At 35.3% G+C, this 11569-nt stretch overlaps 1 non-coding gene across 1 annotated transcript; it reads right to left on the bottom strand.

Moving 5' to 3' along the window:
• Positions 1–11095: 11095 nt before the first annotated feature.
• On the bottom strand, positions 11096–11202 carry LOC121231208 (small nucleolar RNA R71). Its single transcript, XR_005929274.1, has one exon. It is a non-coding gene; the product is annotated as a small nucleolar RNA R71 (small nucleolar RNA).
• Positions 11203–11569: the final 367 nt, after the last annotated feature.

The following is an 11569-nucleotide window of genomic DNA, read 5'->3' as shown; positions in this document are numbered from 1 at the left end:
ACTTAGGGGCGGGTTACATGATTTCTTGATTACATATGAGGCACTTATGTGCAAATTATCCGTGTATCCGAGTTGTATTTCGATGTGTTCAACGGGTGAAATTTCTAGTGAAATGAAAGAACACTTAAGATGCAAGCGACGTTTTGGTAAGTGTTGTGAAATAGACACTTTGGACAGGTATGTTCTTAACCCTCGGGTTGAAAACTCGATATAACAACAATATGGTAAGATGATAAATGAAAATGTGATATGAATGTCTCGGTGATGATTATGCAAATGATGTTTTATGTTTGCTTATATAGTTATGTTACTTGCTATTTGCATGTGAACTTACTAAGCATTTATGCTTACTCCCTCCTTTTCATTCCTTGTAGTGTTGACAAGCCAGCTCGGAAATCGGAAACGGTCGGCGGCACGCTCACACTATCCGTATACCATCTTGGCATAATGGCTTGTATATTTTGAGTATGGCATGTATAGCATTATAATCATTTTGTGTATATGGTCTTATGATATGGTTATTGAGTGGTATGGAAATGCTTGGTAATGATTAGCCATTGGAATGGCTAATCATGATCATATTTGGTGTTATGTATGCTAAATTGCTAGCTAATCCATGGAAACCATGAAATAGGTAAATTTTACCATAAAATAGATTCAGACAGCAGCAGTGACGTGAGTTTGAAAAATCACTAAAAATAGTAGAGATATAATTAGATGATGAATAATATATGGAATTGAAGAATTATGAGTCTACTTTCATATGGATGGAACAAAACAGGTATATGAGTTATATTTTATGAGATGTTTAAATTTTTGTGAAACAGGGCTAGAGCAATTTCTGGATCCCCTGTTCTGATTTTGGAAATTCACCATAAATTGTTCAAAGATAACTAGAAGTCATAATTTATATGTACAGATTCCTTATTGAGTCTAGTTTTATTAGAAGTAAACGGTATTGTCATTGAAACTCTTTACAGGGAGATATTTGATTCGTAATACACAGAGGTCAGAGCAGCCAAACTCTGAAACTGGGGAGACTTCAATGAATAAACTGTATTAATTTGACCAACCAAAAATTATGAAATTTTTATGGTAAGAATAAATATGAGTCTAGTTTTAGGGAAAATTTATGGAATTTGATTTCGAGTTTCGTAACTCAAGATATGAATTTTTAAGCGACTATGACACAGATTGTTAGCTTGACTGAAAATTTTAAAAATAAATTGTTTGAGCTGTTTAAGTAATGAATTAAGTCTATTAACACCTCGTGTTCGACTCCGGCGACGGTCTCGGGTACGGGGCGTTACACGGAACACATGCCCATGAGGCAGACCATGTGTCACACACATGAAAAATCATAAATTATATATCGACCACACGGCCTAGCACACGGGCGTGTGACTTAGCCGTTTGTATTTAATTTGTTCTTGGGTGACAAACAGAGAGTTACATGGGGTTAGGACACGGGTGTGTGTGACCACACGGCCTTCCCATACGGGTGTGTCCCATATCCACACGAGTGTGTAACCCCTGTTTTAGCAAAAAATTTCTAAGTGTTGCAAAATTTTCTAAAGTTCTTAGTTTAGTCCTGAACCACTTCCAAAGCATGTTTTGGGCCTCGTAAGCTCGAATTAGGGACTTTATGATTAAATGCAAAATTTTTTAATTTGGACACAAATGTATAACCCGAAATTATATGTTTGTTCATGTGATAAGTTCGGTAATGCTCATACCTTGTTCTTACTGAAGCTCTTACCGAAGCTCACACGAGGTAATAATACATTGGTTGATACCTCCTCTTTTGTAATTCGATAATCGAAGTTATCCCTTTTCATAGCTTGACAGTCATATCTATCCCTTTTCATAATTTCATGGTCATCACCATCCTTTTTCATAATATGATAACTGAAGCTATCCCTCTTCATAGATCGATAGCCGAAGCCATCACTTTTCATAGCTTAATGGCCGTCACCATCCCTTTCAATAATCGATAGCTGAAGTTATCACTTCTCATTCCTCGATGATTATCGTTACACTGTTGGATTTTTCCGTCAACACTCAATTTAATATTATTCAATAAAAGCATTCAAATCATGAAATGAAAATGAAACTTAAATGTACGAACTTACCTCAATAATAAACGCAGAAAATGAAGTCGACTAATCTGAAGCTTTTTTTTGCCTCGATCTAAAGCCACACGCTGTTTATCTTGATCTAATTGAATAAATTTAGCTCAATTCAATAATAATTCCATTCAATTTAACTCAAATTCACATTTTAGCAAAATAATAATTTTACCCCTATACTTTTGATTTCTTTACAACTTAGTCCTTAAGCTCGTAAAATGAAATTCATGCAATTTCACCCCTACCAAAGCCTAGCCAAATATAATACAAGCTTATAACAGCCACACATTTCATTAATTCACAAATTACACCATGAATATTTTACATTTTTCAATTTAATCCCTAATTGAAAAATTTATCAAAAATCACTTAACAAAAGTTATTCATCTAACAAAAAGGATTCATTTTCTTCTATTAAATCATAAACATCTAACACAAATTCATGGTAAAACCCTAAACATTCAAAAGTTTTGTAAATTAGTCCCTGGTCTAGCTAGATTAACCCTACAACGATCCCGAAAACATAGAAATCATTAAAAAGAAAACAAAAAATAACTTACATGCAAGGATACTATGGCCGAACCTTCAAGAGCACAACAATGGAGTTTTTCCTTCTTCATTTTTGGTTGAAGATGAGTTAGAAAGATGATACATTTGTCTTTCATTTTAGTTTAATTACACTTATTTACAAAATTTACATATTTAACCTTAAGTAATAACTTTTAAAACCATGATATAAGTGTCCATATTTTTCCACTAATAATGTTAATGATCTAATTACCATTTAAGACCACCCACGTTCAAAATTCATAGCAATTTGACATTTTTTACTTATAGAACTCAAGTTTTACACTTTATGCAATTTAGTCCTTTTTATCTAATTAAGGATGCAAACGATAAAATTTCTTAACCAAATTTTTATATGACACTACTAACATGTTGTAGACCTTAAAATATTAATAAAATAATTAGTTTGATGTCAAATTTGTGGTCCCAAAACCACTATTTTGATTTTACTGAAAACGGGCTATAAATATTTTTATAAATATTTATGGAGTGTCATTAAGGTCAAGTGGTTTTAGAAAATGAGGTATTAAGACCTCGTTCTATAAACCAAGCCGTAGATATTTTTATAAATATTTATGGAGTGCCATTAAGGTGGTATTAAAATTTTGTTGAAAAATTTTAACGTTTCAATAGTTAATTAAGCAAAAAACACAAAATTGTAAAAGTTGAAAAAATCAATCGCTATTAGTTTAAATTTGTAAATTACTTAAAGAATTATAATTGGAAGGTGTTATTGAGTAAATTAGCCATCCTAAAGATATTGGGGTGGTTGGATGCATAATTTCTTTTGATTATAATGTTTTATATGTTATTTATGTAATAAAAGGTAAATAATATAAAGAAAACAAATGTTTTCTTCCACATTTGATCTTCACCATCGAAGGTTGCCATGGAAAAAGAAGGGGAGAAGCTTTCAGCTTTGGTCTTGCTTTGGATGGTGCATGTAAGTCCATTTTAGCATTTTTTTAAAATTTTTATGTTTTTGAGATCGTTGCAACTTGGTCCAACTAACCTGTACCCTCAATTTTGAAACTGTCAATGATTTTGAATGTTGCCATTGATGAATCTTGTGATTTTTTATGTTAGATGATGAATTTGGAATGTTGATTTGTAACACCACTTACCCGTATTCAACACCGGAATAGGGTACGAGGTATTACTGGACTTACATCACAATCATACAATTTCGAGTTATAAATTTGCGTCCAAATTAAAACCGTTCACATTTAATCATAAGGTCCCTAATACGAGCCAACAAGGCCCAAAACATGCTTTGGAAGTGGTTCGAGACTAAATCGACAACTCACAAAAACTAGAAAATTTTAGCTATAAACAAGGGTCACACACCCGTGTGCTTTAGGACACACTCGTGTGGGTAGGTCGTATGGTCACACATGCCTGTGTCCCAACCTTATGTAACTCTCTGACTTGTAACACATGAACAAATTGAAATCACATGGCCAAGTCACACGCCTGTGTGCTAAGCCATGTGGTTAATTAATTTAATTCGAATTAGGTGCAGGTTTCACATGGCCAAGAGACAAGCCCGTGTTCTAGGCCATGTGACACACATGACTAAGACATAGGCCCATGTGCCCAATTCTGAGCATTCTATTTCCCAAAATTAAGGTGCAGGGGACATACAGCCAGAACACATGCCCTATGGGGCAAGCCGTGCACACGCCCATGTGTCTGCCCGTGTGGACCAAATAAAACCATTTCCTCGCTTCATTTCTCACCCAACATCACCCAACAACCTGCACCTGAAATACTCAACCAATTCCAACCATTTCAAGCATTCAGATTTGGTAATTCCATCATTCATCAAGGCATACCATTTCAGGCATACATGGTTACAAACTCACCTTAACTTAACTTAAGCATTAACAACATTTGATCACATGAAATTAGCGTAACACATGTTTGTATAAATATATATCATAATAGCTTACTAAATCATACCCAAAATGAACCATCACTAGCCATTCAATTGACTAGGTTACAAAATAACATTTCAAGCCACCATTGGCCAAGTTGTCCTATACATGCCATTATACCAAAATCATTCTACTATATACCCAAGATAGCTAGCTGATAGTGTGATGATGCTCCTACTATCCTCCAACCTTCGTGAGCTTCCGAGCACTATAAAACAAGGAAAAATAAATGAAGTAAGCTTTACATCCTTAGTGAGTTCGTATAACAGAAACTAAACTTACCAATCTTGTTTAATAAATCTAAGAATACATATCATGTTTTCCATTCATTTGGCTAAATTGCCTAAAAATATATATTCAATCAAACTTGTTAGTCACCAAAATATTCATATCAACCAAGTAACATAGATGAGCTCATCAAGCAAAGTTATTTCTAGTAATTACCATTTCATCTCAAGGTTTTTATGCCAAGTCAAGAGTTATATGTGTAACAGCCCGATTTAGGGCCTAATCAGAATAGTGGTCTCAGAACTACAAATTCGGAGTTGAATAAATTATTTTATTATTACTATTTTGGAGTCATTGTATGTTTATATAAGTATATGAAAATTTTGGTTAGTTAATTTTGACGTTTGCGAGTCTAATTGTGAGAAAGGACTAAATTGCATAAAATGCAAATGTCCTAATTTGATAGTTAAAAGTGTCAAATTGCTAGAGGTTAAATTTTGGCAGTCTTTAAAGGGCAATTAGACCACTTTAAAAGAGATTGGACGGCCATGAGACAAGGAAGGGTGAATGGTCCAAATGTTAGGTAAGTGATGTTATGTTATGTGATAAAATAATACCTAAGCCTAGCTACCATCTTTTTCTTTCATTCTCTCTTCATTCCCACTAATTTTTCAGCCATTGTTAAGGGTTTGAAAGCTTAAAAATTTCAGCAAAATTTAAGCCTTCACAAGTAAGTGATTCTTTAACCCTCTGTTGAATATTTTTGTACTTTTGAAACCCTTAAAGCATGAGCTTTCCAATGAGGGTACTATTTTGCAAAATGATTAAAAGTGTAAGGTTTTTCCATGAAAGGGTTTGTAATATTTTTTAAGTTTTTATGGAAGAAAATAAGTCTTGGGTGTATTATGAACAAATTTTTTGAAAGGTGTTAACATGAAAACACCTAAAAAGACTATATTGCATAAGTTGTAAAATAGATGTTAAGTATGTGAAATAGTCAGAATTTGGAGTTGTTATATGAGTAAAAAAGGTTCGGCTAGGCTTAAGTTGTGAAGAAATTTGATAAAAATCAATTTTCGGGCTTAGGGGTAAAATGGTCATTCTTGTAAAAGTCTACGGGGAAATTGGTCATTTTACCCAATTATGAATTGTAGAGTGCCTAGATTGATAAAATGACTAAATAAGTGCATTTTTTATTATAGATCAAGAAATACTGAATCTGAACCTAGATCGAGGGAAAGCCAAGCAAATCGACTAAAACGACTAGTCGCCACATTTTGTAATCCGAGGTAAGTTGTATGTAAATAATACAACTACAATGTTAATGTATGTGTTGAATTATACTTGAGATTAATATAGAATGAATTGCTTGATTGTGGAATTGAGAAAGCCTAATGATAATAGGGATAGTAGAGTTCCCGTTTGAACTTAAGAAATAAACCGGATATGCATGCCATGACATTTGGGTCATTTGTGTTAGCTAGTGTAAGACATGTTTGGGACATGCATCGGCCACATTATGAGAGCCAGTGTAAGACCATGTCTGGGACATGGCATCGGCATTGAGCCGAGTGCTAGTGCAAGACATGTCTGGGACATGCATCGGCTACGAGATGTGTCAGTGTAATACCATGTCTGGGACATGGCATCGGTACAGATATACTAGAACTTGTGTAAGACCATGTCTAGGACATGGTGTCAATGTCTGACCCCATATTGGAGGCTAAATAAGTATCTGATAATGTTCCAAATGGTTCAACGATAAAAATATGATTTAAAGTTAACTAGGGAAGTATAATCGTGTTGTGAGTGGTACAGCTATCTATATGGTATGTATTAAATGTGTGCTCAATATATGCTCTATAAGGTGTAATGAATATTGATGAGTAAGTTTTGCTTATGTCACTTATGTATTATGATACTTGTTGAGGAATGGTAAAGATATGTTGTATACTTATTTATGTGCAACTTACTAAGCTTTATGCTTACTCCCTCTCCTTTTCCATTTTCCTATAATACAACCTATCTAGCTCAAGGATCAACAGAAGTCAGAGATATCGATCACACTATCAATCAAAGCTTTCGTTCTAGTTTGATTTATATTTTTGAATATGGCATGTATAGGGCTTAGACTTTGCTATTTTTGTGTCATTGAAAACTTGCCAAATGTGTTGGCTTGGGTTAGGAACCCTTCATTTTGTATTAAGCCTTGAATGATGGCTAATATTCATTTTGATTTATATGCAAAGATGTTATTTTCATAGATGAGTAAAATGGACGAATGGAATGTTGTTTATTGTGGTTGATTTTGTTGCATGGGATAGTCTTATCTTGATTGTTGTTGCTATTTTGCAGGTTGTGTAAGTAAGGGTGGCAAATAGGCTTGGTAAATAGCCTTATATTGTCCACACGGGTAGACACACAGGCATGTGTCTAGACCGTGTGTGATGCACGGTCTATGCCATGGGCGTGTGGTCCGGCCATGTGTCCTCTGCACGTAAAAATTTAAAGTAAGTATGCATGATAGTAAATAGACGGATAGAGACACAATCGTGTGTCTCAGCCGTGTGATGGACACGGCTTACCACACGGGCATGTGCATTGGCCGTATGATATTTTAAGGATGCTGACATCAGAAAAAGAATGTCCATATTTTTGCACACGGGCTAGGACACGGGCGTGTCATGGCCATGTGAAGGACAAGGGACAGGCACACGGGTGTGTGCCAGGCCGTGTGAAAACCCCTGTAGGTGTGCTTTTAGAATTAATTCCACATAGGTGAAGACACGGGCTTGTCCCTATATTACCTAGGCCGTGTGAGCCACACGGGCCATCAACACGACCATGTTGAAATTGCCACACGGGCGTGTTGCCCCTCTATACGGGCGTGTGCCCTGTTTCAAAGTCAAATTTTCTATAGATGGTTTAAGGACCTAGGTTGATCCTGAATAGTTTTCAATGGTGGATTTGCGGCTCGTAGGCCCATAATGATGTTTTATGTAGAAATTGAAAAGTTTTAATTTGGATCAAGTCTCGGTGACTTGGGGAACGTTTGTGTGCATGAGATCGAGTTAAGTAATGCCTCGTATTTCGCTCCAGCGTGGGTTATGGGTATAGGGTATTACAATATGTCCTTTGAATCATTGAATTCCAATGAATGCTCAAGTAGGACACTCGAACTGTACAATTCAACAATTCATCAATTTCTTATTCAGGGATACCCCTTAGGGCACTTAACCAAGAAACACTCCCTCAAGTCACATATTGTTTAATAGGATTACCAGTCCAGGCTAAATCTTTTATATAACATATGCTTAGAGGATCTCGATTAGGATTACTGGAAACACAAAAATTTACACACTTTTTCATACCTTTTTTAACTTAAATTCATGCGAATTTGATTAAATGCTTGTCGAAAAATAATTAATTATTATAAAATAATAAATTGTACTTAAATTATGAATATGTTGAATTTTAATTAATTTTATAATTAATTTTGATTAATTTTGGTTATTTTCAACAGAATTGCACAAAGGCGAAAAATGGCTCGGCAGACACTGCTAGAAATACAAAACCAAAAAGCAATTTGGAGTAGCAAGGAAAATTAATTTCTAGCCTAAGACGGTCCAAAATTATGTGTATCAATTCATAATATAATTAATTTTTATTTATATCAAAGTTAATTTGGGTTAATAAATTATTATTAATTAATTAAGAAAAAATGGTCCGATTGAACCGAACCGAGTGAACCGAACCAGCCAAGAAAAGGACAGCCCAAAACCGTCCAAATGCTGACCCAATTTAGCTCATTAGTTGATTATTTAAGCTTGCAAAGAGGCCATTGAAGACTTGTTCAAATTGCAATTAAAGCCCTCCATAATTCGTGGCTTTGTAGATTTGCCCCAACCATATTTATCAAAGTTGAAGCCATCAACTTTGCCACATGGGAGGCTGGCCAAGTGGTGGCTCTTTGGTTGTTATTTTGAGCAACTTTCAACTGCCACATTCAGCTATAAAACCCCCCTTGGCTGATCATTCAACACATCCCTCATTCACATCTCTTCTCTCACAATTCTTCTCTCCTCTTCAATTTTTCTCTCATTTTTTCCATTCAAAGTTCCTTGCTCTCTTGTCAATTTCTTCCCTTGGGAAAGGGGTTTTCATCATCCATTGATAAACCATAATTTATACATATTTCTATCCCATCCTTGGCACATTTTATGGATGATTTTTCCTCAAATTTGGTGAATTCGATGCTCCTAATGCCTTAATTTCATGTTTTATACTTAGGTGAGCATAGGAGAGTGAAAGGAACGAGAAACGGGCCAAAACAGAGAAAATTGGCCAACGTATAAAATCAACACAGCTTGGACTTCCTCACATGGGCAGACCACACGGCTGTATCAATTTGACAGAATCGAAGCATGACTCACACGGGTAGACCACACGCCCGTGCACAGTTAACAAGCCTTGACCACACGGGCGTGTCCCTGCTGAACCCAAGTTTAGTCCAATTTGGAAAAGGCCAATTTTGAGGGTTTTTAGGCATTCCAAAGCCTATTTAAACACTTGAGGAGGCACTTAGGAGGGGGCCGCAGAGGATGAAGCAAGGAATTGCTCAAGGAAAGCCGATTGATCCATCTCAGAAGCCGGATTCACCATCAAGACTGAAGATCTCCCTTCAGATTCCCCTCAGGAGTTTTGGGTTTTCTTCTGTTTTGTTATTTTTATTCTTTTGAGATATGTTCTTTAATTAGTATGAACTAAAACCCCTAAATACCTAAGGGGAATGAAACCTAAGATGGATCTTGTTATTATTGTCTGAATTGTATGATAAATATTTGACTTGTTCTTAATTATGTGTTCTTAATTCTTGTTTTGATATTCCAGGATATTGATTCAAGTTAAGCTCTTATTTAGAGGAGGAATAGACCTTGTGTAAGAGTAAATTTATCATAATTAAGCGGAGTTGATTGCACGCCTAGAGATAGGGTGACAAGATTTTGCCAGATTAGGGTGAAACCTAATAAGCGGATCCATAGATCGAGTTAATGCAACCCTAAGGTGTTAATTAGAAAGAGATTTCAATTATTCAATTTAGGGTTAGACGTTGTTAGTCTTGAGAGAGAAAATAATATAACTTAGGGATCTCTACGGAACAAATTGAATGAATAAATCGTCCAATTCAGAGTCAAATAACAAGTGAAGTCTAGGTGGATTTTTCCTTAGGTATTGTCTTAATCAATCGAGTTTTTCAAAAAGTATTTTCCCCAAATTTCTTTTCTGTGATTTCTTAGTTTAATTAATTAGGTAGATAAACAAAACCCTTTTATTTTTTTAGGCTAGATAATAAAAAGAAAGTTGATACTAGTACTTTTAGTTCCTTTGAGTTCGATAATCTGGTCTTGCTAAAGCCATACTACTATTCGATAGGTACACTTGCCTTTATCGTGATAATAGTTAGTTTCAAGAATGATTCATTATAAATATTTAAAACCTGTCACGAATATCACGTATCAAGTTTTTGGCGCCGTTGCCGGGGAACTAAGATATTAGGAACACTCGATTTTTATTACTTTAGTCATTTTACTTTTATTGCAATTTAAATTTTTATTTTCTTTTCTAATTCTTCACTTATTTTCTTCTGACAGGTTTTTCTATTTTATGACCAAGAGAAACCCGCTAGGACCATTACTTTTTGATAGTGAGATCGATCACACAGTTCATAGAAACCAAAGAGAAATAAGGGGAAGCTTACATTACACAGAAGAGCAAGAGGAAGATACTTCAACAACTATAGAGGAGATGCTTGAAAACCAAGAAAATCCGCTACCTCCTGCGATTGCTGTTAATCCAAATCCTACTCCGCTCATTATGTATGATTATGCTAAACATTCTTTAACAGGAACTGAATCGAGCATAGTTAGACTTGCTGTAGCTGCAAATACTTTTGAACTGAAACCTAACACAATTCAAATGATACAGCTATTTGTTCAGTTTGCTAGTTTGTAGGACGAAGATCCCAGCGCTCACTTAGCAAACTTTGTAGAACTATGTGATACATTTAAAATTAATGGCATTTCTAATGATGCCATTCGCCTTCGGTTATTCCCTTTTTCATTGAGAAACAAAGCTAAACAATAGTTGAATTCTTTACCGTGAGGGTCAATCACTACTTGGGAACAAATGATCGAAAAGTTCTTATTAAAATATTTTCTGCCGGTTAAAATGGCTAAATTATGTAATGATATCTCTTCTTTTGTGCAGATGGGTTTAGAAACACTCTACGATACATGGGAAAGATATAAGGACCTTTTGCGAAGATGCCCTCACCATGGGTTACCACTCTGTCTATAGTTTCAAACTTTTCATAATGGCCTGAATCCTTCGACTCGACAAATGGTTGACACAGCTGCTGGCGGAACCATCAATAATAAAACACCTGAAGATGCCTATGAATTTATAGAGGAGATGTCACTGAATAACTATCAGTGGCAAGTCATGAGGACAAAGCAAACGAAAATAGTCGGTGTTTACAACGTCGATACGGTCACCATGCTCTCTAATTAGATAGAACTCTTGAATAAGAAAATTGATGGTTTTTTTAGTTCTTCACAGGTTCACCGAGTAATGCTATGCAAAGCAAATGGAAGTGGATCGAGCAATTCAGAATACCCACCTTATGGCCACAACATGGAGAACGAGCAA

The sequence above is a fragment of the Gossypium hirsutum genome, chromosome A06, assembly GCF_007990345.1.
Source record: "Gossypium hirsutum isolate 1008001.06 chromosome A06, Gossypium_hirsutum_v2.1, whole genome shotgun sequence".
NCBI lineage: Eukaryota > Viridiplantae > Streptophyta > Magnoliopsida > Malvales > Malvaceae > Gossypium > Gossypium hirsutum.
The sequence above is the reverse complement of the archived record's forward strand: the minus strand, read 5'-3'. Positions and strand labels throughout refer to the sequence as shown.